Below are 23,343 nucleotides of genomic sequence, written 5' to 3'. Positions count from 1 at the left end.
AATCATCTTTAAATCCCATCTTGTGGGCGATAAATATTTGATGACATATTTTTTTTTAATACCCTTTTACAGCCAGAGAAATGTTGGCACTTTTTTGCACTGCTTTCAGCTCAGGTCAGACTGCTAATATTGTGTATATTGTGAAATCATTTGTTAATACCAAGCGTAGGCATAATAAATATCTAGAGAAAAAGCATTGTTTTACCTGCACTGGAAATCACCCTGGACTTATGAATCAGTGTTGCACTACACTCCTGTGCACACAGCAACCGTTGGCTTTGACAGGCAGCAGATGGTGTGCTATACAGTGATTTACTGCTGCATAGCCGGGGGTGCAGTACTTTTTGTGAGTCTTTACTCCTCCTGAATAATTGATGGAATACTGTCAGATGCCTGTGTAGGATTTAAAATATTGCCAATCGAGTGGAAATATTTGGTATGTGTCATGTGTTTCTTCAACGCTTTGTGGTTTTTAATTGTTGGGGCATTTGCTAACATCTGTTGGGAAGCAGTAAAAGGTAGAAATGATGGTTGTTTTTATTGTGGACTGAATTCAATCCTAAGGCTACCTGTAAAATTGGCATTTAAGCAACAAGATTTAATTTATTTAAGGGAACTCAGTCACATTGCAAGTGGATTTGATGCATTTCATTTTGTAATCACTAGCATGCTTTAACATTAGTTTCTTCATCTCAGACAGAAGATAAATTTGTTGCATCACTGTTTTTAGTCCCTAATGTTTTCTAGTTGGAATGACTACAGCACTGGGCCCTGCAGTTGTTGTTTGCAGTTTCAAAAGTGACATTTAATAAGCCCCTTTCACAACTGTTTTGCTTCCTTGTTAGCATTACAACATCACGCTGGGATAATTTGATGGACTCATAAAATACACCCGTGTTAGCGAGCTCTGGCTTTTTAGAAAATTCAGGATGATTTTGGCTAACAAGTAAAGCAACTTGTGGTAACATCTACCTGCCAAGCCTGAAAAGTACTGAGGCTTTTTTTGCCAGCTGACTCTGACTGCCAAAAATGTCTGACGGTTCTACTGCAGCACAGTATTTGGGTAATTTGCTTTATGAAAGAAGTCATTTTTTCATATCTTGTAAAAGAGATTTGTTTTTAGGTAATTATACTACAGTCTGTCCATCAATTTGTATGTTTGTCCAGTCCTGACTGAAATGTCTGAAAAAATATTTAATGTATTTAGCCAAGAGGTTAAAGACCAATGATTTTGGTAACTGCTTTTTTTGTTGTTGGTTTTTTTTATTTCAAAATGATTGCTATAACATTGGCTGATGACTTGATGAGCAAATAGACTGGTTGTTATATATTGCTATATATTGCTATATATATATTGCCACTCAAAGGGCTTTATACAACATGTCCCATTCACCCACTTACCCACAAAAGAGATTTCTATCTAGAATTCACATGGATTCACACTCAGATTATGCACCGAGAGGAACTCAGGGTTCAGTATCTTGCCCAAGAATATTGTGGAATGCAGACTGGAGGAGCCAGGAATCGAAACAACAATATTCCAAGTAGTAGTTCTACCTCTACCTCAGGTCTACCTCCTGACCACAGATATCCCAGTGTCATCCATCAAAATTTGAATTAGTCCAGTTTAGGACCAAAGATCCACAAGTCAAAAGACATTCTTAATTGTTTCCCACAATTATTATAGTATTATACTTTACCAATAATAAAGTATCAGCCTTCAGGTGATCCAAAATGTTGCAGCGAGTGAACTGACAGGGTCTAGAATGACGGAGCATATTTCTCCCATATTGGCTTGTCTTCGTTGGTTCTCTGTTAAATGTAGAATTACATTTAAAATTCTTCTCCTCAAATTCAGGGTCTTGAATAATTATGCCTCATCTTATCTTAAAGACCTCACAGTACCATATCACAGTGGAGTACTTTGCTCTCAGATTGCAGCCTTCTTTTATTAGGATATTTAAAAGTAGAATGTGAGGCAGAGCCGTCAGCTTACAGGCCCCCGGAGCTGGTTCTGTGGAAGCAGATCCCAGTTTGGATTTACTTTTAAGATTAGGCTTAAAACTTTCATTTTTGGTAAAGCTTATAGTTAGGGTTGGATCAGGGAGACCCATGCCTTAGTAATGCTGGAAAAGGCCTAGGCTGCTGGGGGATTTTGCCTGATTTTGACAGAGGTTTCATCCTGTTAAAAGGGAGTTTTTCCTTTCCAACGTCGCCAGGTGGTTGTTCATCAGGGTTGTCTGATTGTAGTGCCATGACCAAACAGTATAAAGCGCCTTGAGGCGATTGTTACTAAGACCCTATATAACTAAAATTGAATTGACTTGAATAAAAAGCAGCAACAACAGACTCACACTGTACTGCACAGAACTGCAATTTCAAGACAAGTCAGTTAAAATACCATGATTACAAACATGTTAAAAACATTTTGGGGATTCAAATTGAACTTCTATCTATTGGTGATCCAATTCCTTGAAGTTCATAGCAGTCAGCTGCTCCAAACTGATAAGTGCAAATTACCATAGTGTTTCTAAAAGGCATCGATTGGTCTTGTCTTCTCCTTCTCTCCTTCCATTGATTGTTGATCTCGCTCTCAGATTACGAGGCCATGCGAGGGCAGGTGATAATACACTACTGTCTGGCTGCAGGCACATCCCTTATGTATGCCTTCTGATCTATGAATTCCTCTGTGTTTGTTGTTAAAAATTCTTTCATAAATACATGTTAATTACATTACGAAGAAATGTGGGCTTAATAAAAAATAAATGCAAAGTATATGAACCAAGTATAAATGGGTCATAAATATAAGCTATGCTACGGTGGAATAATTCAACTTTTAGGTGAGCACGCCAGATATTTAAGCTTTCTCAGGGCATGTAGCTTAAACATTTTAAAAGGTTAGAACCTAGTAGGTGACAATTGAATGTTAATATGATGCTAATAGCATATACATTGTCATGTAATTAAGTCTTGCTGGTTGTTTTTATTGACAGAATGAAGGAAGCGACACCCTTGAAGCACAGCACTGAAATTTCTTATTTTAATTAGTGACAGATGTTATAAGAGCACGTCTACCTTTCTCTTCTCTTCCCTTTGCAACTGTGTTTCAAAGGTCATTGCCTAATTTAGTTTTTAATGAACACTTAATTGAAAAAGACTCCGTCTACTTTACAGATGATCTCAGTTAAATATTGCAATGTTCTTAGGTCAGATCTTCCATCGCTCAGGTGGAGACAGTGACTTTGAGAAAAAAGTAATGGCATTAGTTTTGAAAAGTAAGTAATATTTCTCTCTAATACACAAGTGGATAAATCATCACAGGAGGGCAAGACTATATTGAACTGTTTAAACCCATGTAGGAGTTTTAATTTAAGAACGTGTACATTAAAAACTTTAAGTGAGAAGTCACCATGGTGGGAAGAAACAACTTGCAGTGAGCCTTATTAAATTCAACATGCTGTTATACAGAGGATTTCCTGACTGTGTTTGAGTCACAGGCGACAGAATATCTCTTTTTTTATTTCATCATTTAGGATTTTATGGTTTATTCAGCTTATTAGATGGTTCAAATACTCTGATTGTCTCTACTACATAAATTTATTATTATTACAATGATATTTCTCTGCTTTTTGCTCTGAGCTATAGCAGTGCAGCGAGTCTTCCTTGAGTACAACAACTAGATTATGCGGCAACAAAAGTTTTTATGTGGTGCAAGGAGATCATCATAAGAGGTTAGCTGTCAAACTCAATCTGTGTTTGACTAATGGATCAGTGGTTTCCAACAGTTGGTCCTGACTTGTAATGGAGTTCACTGATGCTGTGAAGGTGAATGATCCCCATGAGCAGCCACTTTGCTTGCCACTTGCGGCTTGTCTATCCCTTGTCCTACAATACCTTTGACCACATTACAAGGAGCAAAAAAGCACATCTGCCTGCCTCTGACAAGTTTCGAGTTTATCTCTGCATCTTAATGTTGATCTTTAACAGGATGCTCCTCAGTCTCAAGCATTTCGGACCTATATGATAGGACACGATCAAAGCACAAAGGATATATAATAAACATAATGGTTAACTGCTGTGTTGGTTTTCTGCAGACATGTTCAGACCCACTGAACTGTAGGAGTATAGATTGTACCCTCAGCTATACATGGGCCTTGGTAGGTAACATGGTTTATTATGTTGAAAGGCCTTGTCCAAAAGAAATCAGCGCTTGCGGAGCACATTACTAAAATCTATTTGACATTTATAAGAGTTTGTTGGTCCCCTGAGGACTTTGTTGTTTTTCTGTCGTCACACTGCTCTCAGGAAGCACGTAATTCAGAGACACTGAAGTCTGGAGGCTTTTGAGTGGTTCATCCTTTTTTCCATTTGTCTTTGCATAGATTGTCCTCTTTCATAACGGTCAACCAATTATTACAATAATTAAATCACAACGTTTTATAGTTGGGTGTTCCACCTAAAATAACATAAGAAAATCAATACTTTTCATTATATTCCTCAGCCATTTGTGATCTCTCTTTCTGTCTAATGTGGTCTGTAGTGTTATGTTTTATTCGCTGGGCAGATATGTAGGGAAGCAATTAATCTGAATTGTGTGCCATTTTGTCCCTGCTGTTGACCATTTCTTTGGGACTGGATGACGAATTGCCTTGTTTCTTCACATAAACACAGTTCTTGTCTCTGAGTTAAGCTAGTAGCCAGAGGAAAGTAGGCGCTCTCCGCCAGGATGTATGGACAGTGGGTTTGTGAAAAATAGTACTTGCTTCAAATATGTGAAGTCAGATCATTGTTTTCCTAAAAAATCTGAGGACTGAAAAATATGGTGCAAAAAAACGAATCATTCTTGTTGATGTTTAAGTTGTGTCATGCAGTTGATGGAGCAATTACTTTTTAACTGCTGCCAGATAGGACATTGAAATTGATTTGATGCAGCCATTTTAAATTTAACTGAAATAGATCTGTAGCCACAGCAGTTTTTTTCAACCTATGCATCTAAATTAAATATGATATAACCTGGCTTAACGCAGAGCAGTCCACAATAATGAGAGCAACATCTTTAGGTTATTCTTTCATCCTTGTATGTGTGTAGGTGCTACAGCTAATCACTCAGCAGCAGTCAAAGACAAGAGATGGGCTATGGAGGCATTATAATATTGTTGTAAAATGTTGTTGTGATTCCAAATCAGAAATGTTGAATCCTCATATATTATACCACGGTGCCCTGCAATTAAGACTTGGTTAAGGTAATATATACTTTGTGTCTGACGAGATATCTCCTAACCAGATTGTTTTTATGTTCAAGCATTTCACTCATTTCAGACTTGTTTGTCTTTAATTAGCTTTACAAGCTATTATTTCTTGTTACTGACATGGTATTACCCATTTTAAATTATTTAATGCTTGAATTAACAGAATTATGAGGGTGTTTGATCAACAGTGACAAGTGCAAAACAGCTTTGTCAAAGTCAGATTTTCAAATTATGTGCATCTTTTATTTTTGATCTCTTCACATACGCAAATTATGCCCAAATTGAATTCATTCTTTTATTATCACTCTTATGGTATTTGTATCAATATTCCTTTAGACTAAATACAGTACTTCACAAATCAAGCAATAGCTCCATCCAGTTATAAACATAAGCATTAATCCTATTCTGAAAATTTTCTACATGCAACTCGACTTTAAATGCATTTTATGTTCATTTTGAAAGTGAAAGTAGATCTAGCTTAGTCAAGATTACTTATTTAACGGTCTTGTAGTTTGTCAGAAAGTTTTGGTTTTAGATAATGGTTTTGGTTTTATGGACTAAAATATCATGCTGAGTTCTTCTGTTTTTGTTCCATTATGCCAATAATTCAGTTTTTCATGTTGCACCTTACTTCATGCTAGATTAGTAGGGCTACGACACCATGAGTGCAGTGGGTTGCTGGGTTGGTAATGACCCCTTTTGTCAGCATGAATAGCAGTCGTTGTTGTAAAAACATAAACGTTAGATGTCTCATATATGCACTTCATTTCATTTAAAAATAATTTTAATCAAATCATATAGATATAGTTTTTCCATGTATCAAGACAAATTTACTTATTTCAAATAGTTTTGAGATAAAATCACCAAAGATGTAGCTTCATCTGAGAAAAATTGTCAAGAAAATGAAAGCACATTTTCCTACAAGTGTTTGATTTACAGTAGACACACTTTTTTAGTTACACCTTGCTAGCAAAGGGTTGGACCCCCTTTTGCTTTCAGGACTGGCTTAATTCTTTGTTGCACAAAGCGCCTTTCCAGCATCTTGTTGCATTCAACAAGGTGCTGGAAACATTCCTCTGAGACTTGACATGGAGCTTCACGTAGTTGCTGCAGACTTCTTGTTTGCACATCCCCGATGGCGATCTCCTGTTGTGCCAAATCTCAAAGTTGCTCTATTGGATTGAAAGCTGGTGACTGTGAAGGCCGTTTGAATACAGTGAACTGACTGTCACCTTCAACAAACAAATTGATTGAGTTGTTATCCTGCTGGATAAACATCATTTATTTCTAGCATGTATTGAAGTATTTTTTGAAGTATTTTGCAATTCTGTTCTCACTTATCAATAAACATAGTTTAGGATTGAACTAAGAATTCAGTTCAGAAATTTCTGACAAAACAATAAATCAACAAAAAACAAAACAACAACAACCACAAAACTGACTGGTCCTGGACAACTCTGCCCCTAACACAGCAATTATCCCAATATTAATTCAACATTTACTTAACTCAGCTTTTACTGTACCTTAATATTAGGTCCAGGAAGTATAGTTGCTAGCTTGGTTTGTTAGCCCCCTGGAAAGCTAATGATAGGAAATAAAATTTTACAACACAAATCATACAAACTATAATACCAGCGCTAGTACAACATTTGGACAATAATCTAACAAAGTATTTAGGCAATAGAACAAAAGACGCATGTTAAGGTTTTCATGAACTGACAACATGCTGGATGTGTTAACATCAGTTAAACTATACCACTATAAGTTACCACTAGCAACAAAATGCCCAACTGAACCAAGCTGTTGGTGTCAGAAGAGCCGTGGGAGCTGTTTTTTAATCCTTAAAATTCTTGAGGGGTGACATGATGACAGCAAAGCTTTGGTGGGCTTATAGATAAACCAACAGTGGTCACAGCATATCAAGAAAAAGGAGATCAGAGGCTTTGCCCAAGGGGAAAAAATAAGAAAAAAAACATTGCCAGGTGTAGTAAGTTTACAAATTACAAAACATTGTTTAATATATTTTATTTTAGAGTATCCTGCAAATACTAATGTTGACTTCCATTTTTTATTCAAGATCAAATATTTTTAAAGATATAAAATGTTATCATTCTCTGTTTGTCTACTCACTGAATGGGAACATAAAGAAGCCAAGGAGTCACAAATTTTGTGTTTCTGCTGACTATAAAAGCCTCCCGCAGTCAGCAATCTGTCATGTAAGCAGCCACCCATCACGCTCTTCACCTCTCACACTCTGGGAAACAGTATGGGCTAAAAGTGAAGCCCATGGCTGCCTCCACCCCTTCCTTTATATTCAGAAAAATGGCGCACTGTGCCCACTGAGCTGATGAATGAAAACCTAAACATAGAAATTCCTAAGGGCCTTAAAATTGATATTCCTGTCCATCTTATTAATAGGAATCGTATTATAAATGATTCGTTGTTATCTTGGAGGTATATCTTTGCACCAGTGTTAATCAAATTTAATTAGTGCACGTTAACAATTATTTTTAGTGTCAGTTAGTCAGAAACATGTAATCTTAAAAGAACTAAATATTTAAGGTATGCGCTTTTATAAACCATCACCTACCACCACAAACACACCTAAGATGATTGTTTGGGACGCCTCTTCAACTGCTTATTAAATGTACTGATTCCTGTATAGCACCTTTTTACTCTCCTTTACACAAAGCACTTTATACAACACACCCCATTTGCCCAAGCACTTTCTTATGTTTTTCAGTGCTTTCTAACTAACATTCACACGCCGATGGATGGAGAGCAACTTGGGATATTTGGCATGCAGACTGAGGGAGCCAGGGATCGAACCACCAATCTTCCGATCAGCAGAACTACCTGACTAGAGCTTAACAAAATATCTAGTCATCCAATCACATGGTAGCAACTCAATGCATTTAGGCATGTAGACTTCTACAACAACCTGCTGTAGTTCAAACCAGGTATCAAAATGAGTAACTGGGTTTGATAGTGGCATATTTGGTGTTCATAGATGGGGTGGTCTGAAAATGGTGATCTTGTGGGATTTTCCTTCACAATTATTTCTACGATTTACAGACAACGGTCCGAAAAAGAAAAAATATCAAGTGAGCTGCTAGAGCTCAGAGGAGAACAGCCAGGCTACTTCAAGATGATAGGGAGACAAAACTAACTCAAATAACCAATTTTAAGAAAGGTATGCAGAAGAGCATCGCTGAGTGCATAACATATTGAACCTTGAAACAGAAGACCAGACGGAGTTCCACTCCTGTCAGCTAGGAACATTGTTGGACAATGGACTCGGGAAAACAATGTCCGTTTTGATGAGCCCAAATTTTGCTGAAATTTTAGGGTCAGAATTTGACATAAACCATATGAAAGCAAGGATCCATTCTGGCTTATATCAGTAGTTCAGGCTGTTGTTGAACGGTGTAATGGTGTGCAGAATATTTTTTGGAATGCTTTAAGCCCCTCATTTAAATAACCCAACCTGCCTGAAATCATGTCCTTCCCTTTGTGTGCACAGTCTACCAGTCTTTTGGTGGCTGCTTCCAGCAGTTTAATGCGCCATATCACAAAGCTTAGATCATTTCAAACTGGTTGCTTGAACATGCAGTGAGTTCACTGTACAAAAATCATCTCCATAGTCACCAGATCTGAGTCAGATAAAGCACCTTTGGGATGTGGTGGAACATGAAATTCTCATCATGGATGTGCAGCCAACAAATCTATCTGATGCTATCATGTCAGTATGGACTGAAATCGCAGAGAAATGTTTCCAACATTCCTTCAGTTTCCTTGTTGAAATTCTGTGTTTAATCAATGTCAAGAATAATAATGAAGCAGTTCTGAAGGTAAAAGGGGGGTCCAACCGAGTAATAGCAAAGTATACCTAATAAAGTGGCTGTGAGAGTATATACTTTTCTACACATGAATAATTATAAATATTTAAAATATGTATATTGCTTTTTTTCTATTTCCAATTATGGACTTGAAGACTGAAGGCTCTGAACATTTACCATTTCAGTCTTTTTAACAGTTTCTATCTCAGTTAGCTGTCTTTGCATTACCAATGCAACCTGATACTTAAGAAATTGCAAATGACAGAACTTAGAGAGAATGTACGTTAAAAACTCAATGTGACATCATTTTATAATATTAATATCATTATTTCCTGCCTGTCAAATTCTATTTGCACAGCTATCTCATATCAAATTGGCTTTTGTAAGCATGCATGCGTGCGATCATTCATCTGTGTACACTTATGTTTATGTGTAAATTCGTGTGTCTTGTGTGTCATGCAAAGGCCAATTCTTTAATGTGTTTGCCTGCCTTCTGGCTCACTGTTAAACCCCTGCATTGCAGCACTGCCAGTGGGATTTCAGCAGGCACGGCCCTTCTCTCTCTCTCACTCGCTCTCTCTCTCGCTTATCCGCCATCCTCACAATAGAGAGATTAAATTTGGGCCAGATCCCTCCTGCGTGGAAAGCTCCTTGCTCACACATGCACATCTTCCAGTGTTCATATGCTATGCTTCAGAGACCCAGGGCAGCTGAGAGCCCCCAAAAGTCTCCTGTAGCAACCGTCATGGAGAGCCACGTGTCTTGGAGACAGACAGAGAGAGTAAGAGACTGAGAGAGAAAAAGAAAACATGGGATCCTTCGGGGCTGAGCAATTCAAGTGCTGTCTGAAAAGCTGCACAGTAATCTCGATAAAGAATGGGAAGGCTCTGTAGTTTCATACTGTTTGACTTTTCCAGTTGTCGCTGGACTACATGGTGATCCTTACCAAACAGAGATCATCCAGGGAAAAAGACTAATCAGAGGATTCTTTGTGTTAGACATCAGTGAGATTTGATCAACGTGATTTGGAAATTTTGCAACTATTTTGATGCTGGGTGTATGAAATATTAACGCAAGTAAAATTTTGTCTTAATGTAATAGCCGATTGGTCATCCTGCCCCTGAAATTTTGCAGTGTTATCATATGTTTTGAAGTATTTTAGTAAGCACTGCAGCAAGCTAATGCTAACTTCCCACTGGGAAAACAAAAACAAGTGGTTGGAGACCACAGCACAAACACAGTTATTGCAACTGTGTGAAATGAACTTGGAACTGCATTACCTTTGAAATGGTTTGTTTGAAATGGTTGCTTTAAAGATGGGGACCAGACCTTTGACTGCTTGCTGTTAGTTGCCATCTTCAAAGTGACTTTTGTCCATGGACGTGGTGGTAAAGTCTGTTATCAGTTTGCGACTGATTGGGGGGGAAGTTGGTAATAATACGTTGGTTGTTGTCAACATAGATGTTCACACTGAACAGAAATTCTCATTAATTACTGCCAATCAATTAAACTACTAATATCAGTTTGAAGTACAGTCAGAACCTCATAATTTGAAACAGAAATTCCTCCACAAATAGCGACATAGTTACTGTAAGTCATAATTTAACAGCAAAAATGACATTTTGACTTCCTGACTTACTTATGTACAGGAATATATCCAGAATACAAGTTGGCAACCAGCTGAGTTGAGACACGCGTTGCAGCTGAGTTGCAGCGATCAACGAAGAATGCTTGCAATGTGCTGGCAACCTGTCTGTGTTTAGAATTATTTGCAAACCTTTATTGATTGGACTGAGTGGGATTGCAGTGTGAGTCAGACTTCAATTGTTTGGAGACACCAGGCGGCCTGTGCAATCACCTTGCAACTGAATTATTGTATTTTGTGTATCTTGCATGTCACATCTAGCAATTAGTCAACTGTAACTCAAGTTCATGTGCTACAAAAATAACAGTTGATGATGTATATTCTGTGCCATGTTGTAGTGTGATAAACAAACGGATTGCAATTACCTAGGTATCTGTACTATAGTTGACCTTTGTCAGTTTGGGTCGTCATATTCATTTTGATAGGAGTCCACTGCCAGTATGGTTCACTGATGTGGGCTTATATGGGAAGCAAAAAAACCCCAAGTCATTATCAAATTCAGTTATTTTTCCTCTGCGTAGTTTGGTCCCTTGAGGGCATAAATAGGTGAGGAAGGATCCAATTATTTTCACCATGAGGCAATTCCCTTTAACATGATTGTATCTGTGATTCTGCACATCAGGGTCTGTCTCTCTTGTCAGGTAGCTAATTTATGATGTAGAGTGAGATTTTACTTTCTATTTGTCCTTACAGGGTAAAATCTATTTTTGAGATTTATTTCTGAGATTCTTTTGGATTATGGTATTATATAAGCATGCAGTACAAAAAAACAACTTCTCTGTTAAGGTTTAAGGTTGAGATCCAGTTAGATTGAATGTTTTTGTTTTTTGTTTTTCATTCTGCATTTCTGTCACATTTCTGTCATTTGACCTGTCTTTTTAGGGTACAAAAAAATGCCGCTTGTTTTCTTGGACTCTAGCTGCAGCGTGAAGCAGTGTCGAAGCACTGCTTTTCTCCTTACTGTCACCAGTGCCCCTCAGCTAGCTGCAAACAGCTCACTTTGACACTTTCACAGTGTTTCTATGAGGACTGCGGGTATTTCTCTGTGCTGAAAGATAAAAAAGTCTGTATTCTTCCATGTACCTTGAAGTTATTCCTTTGTGTAGTCCTGATATTTTTCATCAGCCATCTTGTTGTCTACATCTGCCTTGGGTGTGTTCACATTAAAAACAAAAAAACAACACCATAAAACACCAGCATAAGAAAAAAATCTCTTTCAGTACTGTAGCTGTGTTAGATTTTCTTGTCTCAGCAGGTCCAAAGGATGAATTGATCTCAGTGGCAATCTTGAGAGTTTTACTGTTTAGAAAAGTCAAATGAATGTATAACATACATGAAATTCACAGAATAAAATTGGATTTGGTGATGGCAGGTTTAAATTGTATGGATTGTTCTCCTTCACTGAAGTGCACAAAATGAAGTTGGTTATCTCTCCCTGTGGATGTCTTTCATGATACAATTACAATAAAGCAATTAAGTCCACTGAGTCATGAAATTGATTGTTTTGCCAAAACAGAAGAAGGAAATTGGGCCCCAAATAAAATATCCTCTGAGGTTTAAGCATAAAGATGGAATTTGACTGATTGTAGAAGTTCATCATTGCTCTTGTCAGCAAAGTTTGATTTGCAAGATCACTAAAGAACAGATGATCTTAGAGCTGCATCGTAATGGGGGAACATTTATTCGGCTTTCTTTGACAAGTGAATTGATGTGACTTTCATGTCTATATGCTAAATATAAATGCACGTAGATACTAAGCTTAGCTTAGCATTTGATCTGCATTTTTTGGTGCAGATTTACAAAAAAAGGAAGAAGAAAATTAAGTGTGATAAACAGCTTTAGAAATGTTTTTGGAGGTTTTTGTCAGCTTATATGAAGTCAACCAATTCTGGGTGTGCAGAGAGTAAAGAACTAAAACTGTTATTGATTTTGTCAGCTTACTCTTGGCCAGAAAAGTAATAAGTGAAATTCCCAAATTATCAATAACACCTGTAGCCTTTGACTATTTTTAAAGTAAGGAAATGTCAGACATTTCCTGTTTTCGACACTGATGGTACCAAAGGTGATTTTCTTCACAAAATTCAGCAAACAATGCACTCCACAAATGGGAGACATGTTGCCTGTGTTAAAATCTGTTATTTGTCTAACCCAGCTCTAAGAGTCGTGGTGAACAACTGTCTTGTTTTTGACAAGAAATCTGATTTGATATGCTTAAAGGTAAATGCTTTTTTATAGTAAACCACACCTTAGAGATGTTGTGGCACATAGGTTTGGAGACAAACTAAGCAACGATTTCTGTGTTGTGAAATCAAAGCTCTGTTGACTTAGGTCATTACAGTGCCATTACGGTAATGAAAATGAATTAATTCAATAACTGCTGAGCAGTAGTGTGCAACGGATAGCTGTCAGGGATAATTCATTCATTCTGCCATTTTGGGGATCAAAACAGGATTTATCAACTTGTTTGTGTGAAAAAAAGGCAGGCAGCTATCAGTATTTATTGGCACAAAATGATGATGATTTGCTGGAGTAAGATTTTGTAATGTGCACTAGTAATATGTGCTCACCCAGTGGGATTTAATGTCATATATTATCTTGAAATGCTTTCAAATCACCCAAAAGACGAATAAAGTTTTTCATCAACCTTAAATTTGCCAAGTTTGAATTTTTGTTAAACTACTAAACAAGGCAGCACGGTGGCACGATGGTTAGCACTGTTGCCGCACAGCAAGAAGGTCCTGAGTTCAATTCCACCATCAGGCCGGGGTCTTTCTATGTGGAGTTTGCATGTTCTCCCCGTGTTTGCTTGGGTTCCCTCTGGGTACTCCGGCTTCCTCCCACCGTCCAAAGACATGCAACTTGTGAGGATAGGTTAATTGGATAATCCAAATTGCCACTAGGTGTGAATGAGTGCGATTCGAAAGTGAATGCGAATGGTTGTCTGTCCCTGTGTGTTAGCCCTGCGACACACTGGCGACCTGTCCAGGGTGTACCCCGCCTCTCGCCCTATAACAGCTGGGATAGGCTCCAGTGCCCCCTGCGACCCTGAAAAAGGATAAGCGGAAGTGAATGGATGGATGGACTACTAAACAAGAGCATTTCCTCATAGATTGTTCTTTTACTCCAAGGATAAAAATGCCATTTTCTTTCTCTTACAGGATTTACATCTGACAACACTCTCACTGTGATTACTTCCAGATATACCTTTCAAGATTCAAGCTTTTGGCTGTAAGTATAAGACAAGCAAAGGCATACTATGTATTTGACTACATTAGTTGGGGGTGAGCTGGAAAGTTCACAGAGGGATAAAGAGAGAAGGGAGTGAGGGGGAGGAGAAGCTTCTCCACTTCAGCAGAGCGGTCCAGAATCATTGCTGTGACCGTTCTTTTTAAGCAGAGACAGATCACTGCACATTGTTACATGATTCCATCCTCTGCAGCTCCACTTTCAGAAATATCATTCATTCTCCTAGTCATTTCAGAAATCCAGCTAGCCTCTGTGCCCTTACTGTCCACTGAAAGCACGGCCTACATGGCAGGCTGTCTATGGCTGGATGCTCTCTGAAACTGTCTGGTAATATAACATTCTCAAGAGCTTTGGGGTGAAACAGTAGTTGACCCGAAAGAAAAGTCCTGTTGAATTTTATTATTTGAGAGATAGAAAATAACTCTTTCTGAAGAACGGCTGCGTTTGTCTCACACCAAATTTCTTTTCGGTAGAATGTTTGAGCTACACAGCAAGTCCAAAAAAAATTAAATCACCGCTGCATTATGAAATATGTCAATCGAATTTTAGCCCTGTGTGATCACATGTTTTGGACTGCATTAGATGTCAGCATGAAAAGTGAGTCGGGCTTTCCCCGCTCTACCATCTGTTCTTAGAAAATCTTTGCATGTGCCAGGGAGGAGGGAGCCCACTGCAGTATGTAGTGAGCGGGAAAGGCGTGGTTCGCATGACGGCGCAGCCCACTGTGAGCAAATATGATTTACTGTAGGATTTGCCCATCTCCAGTATACCCTGCACACTCCAGCACTCAGCTGATTAATCAGAATCATTTCCATGAGTGATGGAAGCTCCAGCCTTGCAGGGGCTACAGACAGCTAATAAACCCCAGCGGGTAACAGCCACGCCTTGAAAGATGCTTACTTGCTTCTGCCTCTATACTGGCTCTATCCATCTGCCGTCATTCAGCCCTCACTGCCCTGTGTCAGCCTCATTGTTATTAATATTGATCAGCTCATCTGTTGAATGAGAATTCATACCCCGGGGACCAGTGGCGCACAATTAGTTAGTAAGAGCTGGGGATCAGCTTCAGGATTGAATGTGGCACCATAGGCGAATAACAAAGATTGATGCCATTATTTAAATGCTGATCGCCTGGTTTGTAAACTGTAAAAAACCTTCAAGTTCATGTGGTAATTCTGTGAGAAGAACATGTGAGAGAACATGTAAATGAAAGCACCAGTAAGTTCTAAAAAATGGGATAAAAGATGTTGTTTTGATGAAATAGTAATAAAATAGTTGTCAGTTGTGATCAGTGGTCGATATGAAATTCATTATAACTTATATCGCCTTTTAACGGTGTATATATGCGAAGATTAACTTTGATCAGTTTGATTTTCAGATTGTTTGTGTTTTACTTAAAGCTGCCAAATCATTATAATAATAATAGATATGATAAGTATATGTACTCACTTGTGGAGTTGTTAAAGACCCATTTTTTAAAACAAATATTACCAAAATATGTCCTTTAGTCCTAAATTATGTTTTTCCCCCTTACAGTACCCCTTTAATCTTTGATCATTTCACCTGCTTCTTCTTAACAGCAGCGTGGAAGCACACATGTATCTATATGGCTCTAGCAGTGAGGTTTCCCTCATTGTGTCGGATCTAAAATGAGCCAACACAATGAAACACAAAGTGTTGCATTGTTGCTCTCATCTCACATCTGCAGCACCGCATGTCAGCAAAGATACAGAACCCCCAGTTTAAATCCTTGACTGCTAGCCACAGCATGAAATATTTACCACAAGAACATGAAGGCAGCAGTCACTAAAAAGATTTGGAGACAGGGCAACAGCGACAACACTGAACCGCTTTATGCAAGCTACATGCATAAATGCAAAGATTACGCTTAATAAAATAAATATGAGATGATGTCATGTGTTTTTGCACATTTGCTGTATGTGCTGTGTCAGGACCTATAATTGTTGCCTGGAAATGTTTCCTTTTTCTACTCACATACACAGAAAATAAGCTTCGTGGTTTCTTTCTCCTTATGTGCTTTTTATTTTCCCCTTCCCTTTCGATGTTCTATTTTAGTACTTAAAGAGAAAAGCAATACACGAAAGCACACACAGAAACACACTCCTAATCCAGTAAATACACGTACAAATAGGGAATCCACATGAAAAATAAAAAATCTACTGGACCTGGCCAAGGGTGTAATGATGTGCTCACTTTGGATAAGCTGCTATTGACGTAGCTGCTGCAGAAAAAATCATTTTGAGACAGTGACACACACAATTATTAGTTATATTAGGGAGCTTTTGTAGCATTTTTCTTTTAGCATTTGTTTTCACACTTTCTATTTCTTTCATTTTTTTTATTTGTACTTGGATTGTTGTGAATGTTTGTAGCGGAGTCACTGCAAGATTCTGGTTTCCTCCTGAATGTAGTCACATTTTTGGAGCTACGTGAGTTTAATATTGCACAGAAAAGCACATGGTGCTACATGTGATTTTGTAGAGAAGGCTGGGTAGTGCATTTTAATGGCTGCCTATAGTTATTGACTGAGCAGCTCCTAATACATGACTGTGAGCTCTGTGCAGTTAGTCTTCACAACACGCAGCCCTTATTAAATATGGATTCTAAGTTGCACTGAACCTCTCTGGAGACTTGGCCTGCTTAGTTCAAAGTAAGGTCTGTTAGAGTTTTTTTTAATACTTATTACTCAATGAAATTATGCAGATGATTACTAGATTATTATTGTATTGAGAATCTGCTGCTGCAGCAATAGTCGGGAGCAAACAAATTATGATGAGAGCGTTGATACATTTGCTACTAAAAACCCTTCTGTGTTTCACATTTCAATGAAGAGAAGCCATTTTTGCTTACTACGGGTGAATCCAGCATGCTATGAATCTTCAGCATATCATTATGCTGTTTGCACTCTTCAGATACCGATTCAGACTAGGGCACAAGGCTATGAAATATCTCTTATAATGTGAAAAAGATAGATCGACGATGATGGCAGGATATTGTCACATTTGTTAATTTGCAGAGCTGGTCTGTAAATTAGCAGACAGGAAGGCTGTCATTTTACTTTCACCCTACGGAAAACTAGAGGGAGGGATTGTGTCTCTGTGATTTTTAAGAACGTATTTCAGTTTTTGTTGTTGTTGTTGTTGTTGACAGAAGACCAGAAGACACAGATAAAGCCAAAACCAACAATAAAAAGATCATGATAGCAAGTGCTTTGTCTAGCCAAGGTCTGGTACAGCTTATTCCTCAGCTTTCACTTCCTTACTAATTAAACACACACAGACACAGACATAAACACACGCATGCATATTAGTGAGTCACACTCTTGGATTGATGATTGAGCACTGTAGTCATTTTGAATCAATTCCTTAATTACCCTCCTGCTGCTCTAACAACTCACTAATACCAATTGTGTATCAGTGTACAGCTGAACAAAGATGCAAAAACATTTTTTTGAGTTTGCTGTAAACCATAAAATCAGCTGGTTAGTAAATTAGCCTTTAAAAATAAAACTCAAATTGTACATTTGCTAGCTGTTTTTAAAGATCCACCCATTCATCCATCCATCCATCCAACTGTAATATCGCACCTGTTGTAAGGCAAAAGGTCTGCCAGGCCTAAAGCAGAGAGACTCGCGGCCATTCACACCTAGAATTTGAAAAGAAGCCGATAGGAAGCCATGAAAGTGCAGGCTGGACATGCAAATTCCACAAAGAAATGCCCCATCTGGCACTTTGGGATCAAACCCTGTTGCTGTGAAGCGACAGTGCTAACCACTGAACCACTGTCATTAACGGTATTAGTAAAATTTGTTATTAAAGAAACTATTAAAGGGGTGGCTGTGGTTTAGGAGATAAAGCAGGTTGTCCATCAATTGGAAGGGGAAGGTGAGGATATATGGAGCGGACAAAGATGTACAGAGCCCTCTACTCATTTTTCTTTATGTGAACTTTATTGGAATACCATTACCTTCCCTTTAATTACCAAATCACTTCTAATTCAAAAACAGCGAGTATCTATTACGGCCTCGACCCAGCACTGAGAAATGGCAATGTCACAGAAAGGGAGCAAATTGCGATCCTCCCTTCCAGATGTATGTTTTGAAATTGCAGCAACCCACCCTCCTCTCTATCCCTACCCCTTCCCTTTTTAGTGATTGAGACTTTATTGATTTTTGGTTCCAGCGCTCATTGCAGGCCAATAAGGTGGATGATTCACTTAGGGGAGGATGATAATTCCCAGTGACACACAGCAGTGCCCCAAGGGCTCCAAACTGTCTGGTTGACCACTGGCGTCAAGTGAAAGTGTGCATTACATCTTCTCATTAATCCAATAAAACGCCCACTGTAAGGGGAAAAAAAGCTGTGGATTTCGATGGTTTTGCAATATTTACACAAAGAATTATACAGATAAGATTCTATTTATCAAGCTTCACAGCTTACAGTATGTAAAGCATGGTGGAAAGGTTTTTAACGTTATATATCTATATATTTATATAAGGTTTAGGTTGGTATGAATATCTAGAATAAATCTTTTATTATGACAGTAGCAGGGGTGTTAGTCAAAGAACATAAACAAGATAAATGAAAAGAGAGCCAAAGCAGCAAACTACTGCTGAGGTAAGCAGGCATCTTAGTGTGTCCATATTATTGGATAGTGGTGTCTTCTGTAATATATCATTTTTTTCCTCTGTCCTCTTTTCATTTCCCCGTTTTTTTTTTTGTTGTTGTTTTTTTCAAACACTTGCAGCCTTGTTAGCTGAGGGATACATCCGAAACCAATTGAGTCCTTCAGCAGCAGTGGTTTTTGGAATAAGGATATGGATGCCGGTCAAACTGTAGAGCATCTGGCTGCTTTTGGATTGCCCTTATGCATCGGTGCACAGATTGCTGCATACAGCACCTTGTGAGCAGCATCACAAATCAGCTGTCCGAGCAGCGAGTGCTGGAACGGAGAGAGAGATTGAAGATGGAGAGAAAGCGAGGGGAAGGGAGAGCTGAAAGAAGGGGAGGGGGTTCCATTCAGTGAAAGAAAGAGTGAAGAGAGGGAGAGGAGGAGGGGATTGAGAGAAACAGAGGTGGGGGTAGTCACAGCTAGAATGACTGAGAGAGCGTGTGTGTGTATATAGGAGAACAAGTATTGCTGCAGTGGAAACAGTGCGAAGAGGACTGCAGTTTCTGGTGCTGATGGGAAAGCAGTCGAGGGACATTATTAAGGCACTGTAGCATTAATCCTAAGTGCCTATTTGGTGAATGGGTTTGCCTGTTGTGGAGAACAGGATTACGGAATTACGGTAGTGCTAGGTAAGGATGTATTTTAAAGTCTCTTCTCAGCTCTGCTTGAACACTTCCTTCGTGGAATCTGGAATAGAGTTACGGGCTGATGGTTGCTGCTGTATTGGAGGATTTTTACCTGCAGCGTCCAACTTCAGGATTTCTTTTTTCGTTCCTTATACAATAACGCAGGTGCTGTGTGCATGTTACCGATGCATGTGTTCCCAACTTTACTCCGAGACGATTCCTTGTAAAAGAAATACAGACCGTTCCTGGGCCCTTATCTGCCCCGGGATCTAGCCACAGGACCTTGAGTTCACGAAATTAATCATTTCAAATCAGGTAGTGTTACGTAAATTTTTTTTGGAAGGGGAGTGTAGCTTTGGCTCTGTATATTATTCTCATTGATCACGGCTCATTTAGCTTGCCTGGTGGATGTTGTACCTCTTTCCTGGAGAGTGTCCAGGAGGCTGCCCTGCTGACAGATGCTGTGCTTGCCCCTTTAGCTACACCGGTTTCTCTCATAACCTCCCTAAATACTAAGAAACAGGCAAGTGGAGCCAGAAAAAGCACACTACACACACACACACACACACACACACACACACAAACCCCAGGTCTGTCCACAATGTAACAAAACAGACACAAGCTCCACTACTCTTTATTTTTTTAGACTGAGCAGTTAGACACAAAAAGAGACTGACAGTTGTGCTGAGGAGTATAGAGGGAGGGGTGGGGATTTCATAAAGTGCTGCAGGATGCTCTTTTTTTTTCTGCTGCCTCTCATGGGACATATAGCATAGGCAGCACTGAGGTGACAGTACCAAGGACGAAACCTATAATGAGCTGCGTGTACTTCTTAATTCCTAATGCTGACTCTTGCAATTCTGAGCCTATCATTATCACAGCAGAGTTATCATTAAATTCCATTTAATTAAAATTCTATTTAACAAATAGACTAAAAATAGCTAGGGTGTTATTTTGCAGTGTTTTTGAAAGCCAGGAGTTTTGATCCTGCTTTGAAAGCAAATTACAAATACAACACAATTTTTACATCATGCACAAAGAGAATTGTTAATTATCAATTCATTATTTATTCTTCCGCCTTGTTCTGAATAACATACTGGGATTTAAACTAGGTCTATTTCTCCCCTAGTATCTGGTGTCACAATGATCAAAGTCAGTCAATGGCTTGCATTTGAAATGGTCACATGATCATTCGATTCTAAGAAGTCGAGTAGACAAGTACACTGTAGAATGTCAGGGATCATATTATATGTTCATGCAGAACTGTAGGTACTCTATCTGTGTATTTACATGTCCAATATGCAGAGTGCAGAGTATTCAAGAGGCTATGTGATACTGAGCATGCTCTGATGATTCTTTTTTTTTTTGTCAAGCTCTAAAACATTCAGGCAGGCTCATTAAGTTCAAACCTCAGGCAGCCGCTCCCAGTGGCTCTCGCACTAAGAAATACTCTCAGAGTCTCTCATACATAACTAGAAAAATGAGAGGAAGCTTTGAAGTTCACCAATCTTATTTCTTTTTTTCTCTTGGCTCCCACCAAGAAGGCAGCTGGTGCCCGAATGCTGGAACTGCTTAAAGAGGAACACAAAGAAAAGAGGCTTATTCTAACTGTGCAGCCTGTATCCTGTGTTACAGTATAGTGCTAGAGTGGGTGTGCCCTCTTGCACCCATATTACTGTTGTTTTCCAACTTACCATAGCTTTATTTAGGTTAAATAGTTTTTCTCCCTAAGCTTGAATCTTAAAGTATTCCACAAGCAAAAGCTTGTTTAAAATGATAATGCCAGCCATGTTGGACTCTAAGAATGAGTCAGTGATTTCCTCTCTGACACGTTAACACAGCTATCACCATGATTGCTCAGTTGCCATTTGTTTTTCACTCCAGGTGAGAGTCAAGCCTTTCCAGTTCTGGCCCAAGCCCATGTGATGGTGTGTCGCTGGCAGGAGATGGCAGAGAGATTCAGTGTTAAACGGTTAGACACTGTCACTAGTCACAGCCTCCTGCAGTGCTGACGGGGCAGTTTCACCACTCTTTAATCTTTACAGGGAGAAAAAAAAAAACATGCTAGTCATGGCGAAATTTCCAGCAGCTTTCTTTTCTGGCCCCTTAGCTTCATTGGAGGAGACAGTTTGCGATGGTCAGAGAGAGCACATCACAGAGAAGGGGCATACTTGGAGAATTAGTGATGTGGTTTTCAGCATGTTTCATCATACTGTTTTGTGTAACACCAACAGTGTTACAGCAAAACCTCTGAATTTACCCAGTGATTAGTAGTCTGAAAAGTTACATGAACATTGAACAGTTAAGTTTCAAGCAGGTCTACATTAAATTACTGAATATATCGTCTTGGTTCGGATATATACGTCTGGTTTTTTACTGCATCCAGGAGCATCAACTGCATTTTAATTGGAAATCCTTTGGCTTGACTTAGCTGGGACCTCCTAGGTAAAATTTTCTTAGTGGATTAGAAAATGGTGGTCCAGTCAGCCACTTGGTGATCCCAATGTTACCTGTGGGCCATAAGCTGAGCATCTCAGGCATTACTTTCGATTTGGCGTCAAAGAGGCATTACTTTTTTGACCTACCAAAACTTTTAAAGAAGTGCTATTTACATTGTTTGCAGTCTTTATGCTAGTCTAGGTAGGTTTATATATACTCATTTTCATTATCTATAACTGTGCATATTTTATTTATTTATTTATTTCAGCCAAGCCACTTCTTCAGAGCAGTCATAGTGGGTAAATCCTTACGTTTAGCAGTCTTACTGCCTGCGTATGTTCCCTTTTTAACTGTTATTAGATGCGGCCTATCTGCAGTGCTGCAGAAGCCCTCTGCTCCGTCACATTTCCTCTGCACAACCTTACATGCAGATTGGGTCACTGTCTCTGTGACAGAATGATTAATCGACCTATCAGGGGACAGGGAAAGGGGATGTGCTGAGGGGGAGAGGGAGAATGTATGGCAACTGGCTGTAAATGATCCCCGCAGCTCCTCACTCAGCATTCAAACCCTGGCATCCGCCCCCCACCCCCTCTTTTTTCAAGGATCCCTCCTGATAATAGCTGAATCACATTCAGCTGCAGGTGAGAATAAGCATTGTTTTATCTACCCAAGCAGGTTTGTAAATGAGGCCCTCTGGACCACCCTTTGGATCAGTGCACAATGCGATAGATGAGAAAGAGGCTCTTCTTTAATTCTCTTTAGTGAGATGATCTGCAAAACACCTTTTTTTTAACATCCTTATCTCAGTCAGTGCGTTCACATCATCAGCAGGATTTCCATCATTTTGTTGACATAAAAGTGTAAGTGCCCTGCTGACCTCGCTGATGGATGGTCATACTTTTTTCTGTAGATGCTTGTGTTGTTTATGTTTGCAGTCAGAGTATTCGTGCAGCCCTGAAGCTGTACACAGAGTCCTAGTGTCTCTGTCAATATCCTGTCCTAGATGACCGCAGTTTCGCTGACTGTATAGCAGATCAGTCACTGAGTGAGTATGTAAATGTCAATCAATCTGCTCTTTGTCAGTGCAGATTTGGTGTAATGTTTACAGCGTTACTGTCCACTTTTAAAAGTGTTTTTCTTTTTTGTTATAAAAATGTCAGATTTAAATTTTGTATGCTTTGCCATCACTTTTTTAACAGCAGCTTTTCTAACACCACTTCCATCATGTGCCACATTAACACAAATAAGGAGACATAAACACCTTATATGAGAGCTGTTTAACACTGACGTTTGAGCCATGTTGGGGGAGTTCATTGTTCAATTCGCTGTTAAATAAAATATAGCATCTGACAGACACTTGGCATACTCATTTATTGTGGCTAGCAGTTTGAAGGCTGTTGGTCATAAACTGAGGAATCTGGCTCTGAAGCATATTTTACACTGCATGCTGTGTTTTTGGATTTGCAAGTGCTTTTGTCAGACTGTTGGCTGTCTACCATGCAATTGCAAAACAGGGAGTGCTTTAAAACTCCAGTAGGCTACCTTGCAGAAATCTGCCTCTGCCATACAATTAGCAGTTATCTGACTCTGCATGCCTGGTGAAA

General features: G+C 39.0%; 1 protein-coding gene across 5 annotated transcripts in view; it reads left to right on the top strand.

Annotated features, from left to right (window-relative positions):
* The window catches only part of LOC147306100 (synaptotagmin-2-like), a 62,869-nt gene that overhangs the window by 15,605 nt on the left and 23,921 nt on the right, over positions 1–23,343 (top strand). For 4 of the 5 annotated variants that reach the window (XM_086276829.1, XM_086276828.1, XM_086276831.1 and 1 more), the window contains exon 3: positions 13,892–13,961. The gene's annotated coding sequence lies outside the window, so the exon portion shown is untranslated. Of the gene's footprint in view, positions 1–13,891; positions 13,962–19,096; positions 19,301–23,343 lie in introns of those variants that run through there. The other variant, XM_086276830.1, reaches the window with a different exon arrangement.

The sequence above is a fragment of the Aulonocara sp. 'chitande type north' Nkhata Bay genome, linkage group LG20, assembly GCF_057382095.1.
Source record: "Aulonocara sp. 'chitande type north' Nkhata Bay isolate Kocher_YH1m ecotype deep benthic linkage group LG20, A_spYH_male_GT1.1, whole genome shotgun sequence".
Taxonomy (NCBI): domain Eukaryota; kingdom Metazoa; phylum Chordata; class Actinopteri; order Cichliformes; family Cichlidae; genus Aulonocara; species Aulonocara sp. 'chitande type north' Nkhata Bay.
The sequence above is the reverse complement of the archived record's forward strand: the minus strand, read 5'-3'. Positions and strand labels throughout refer to the sequence as shown.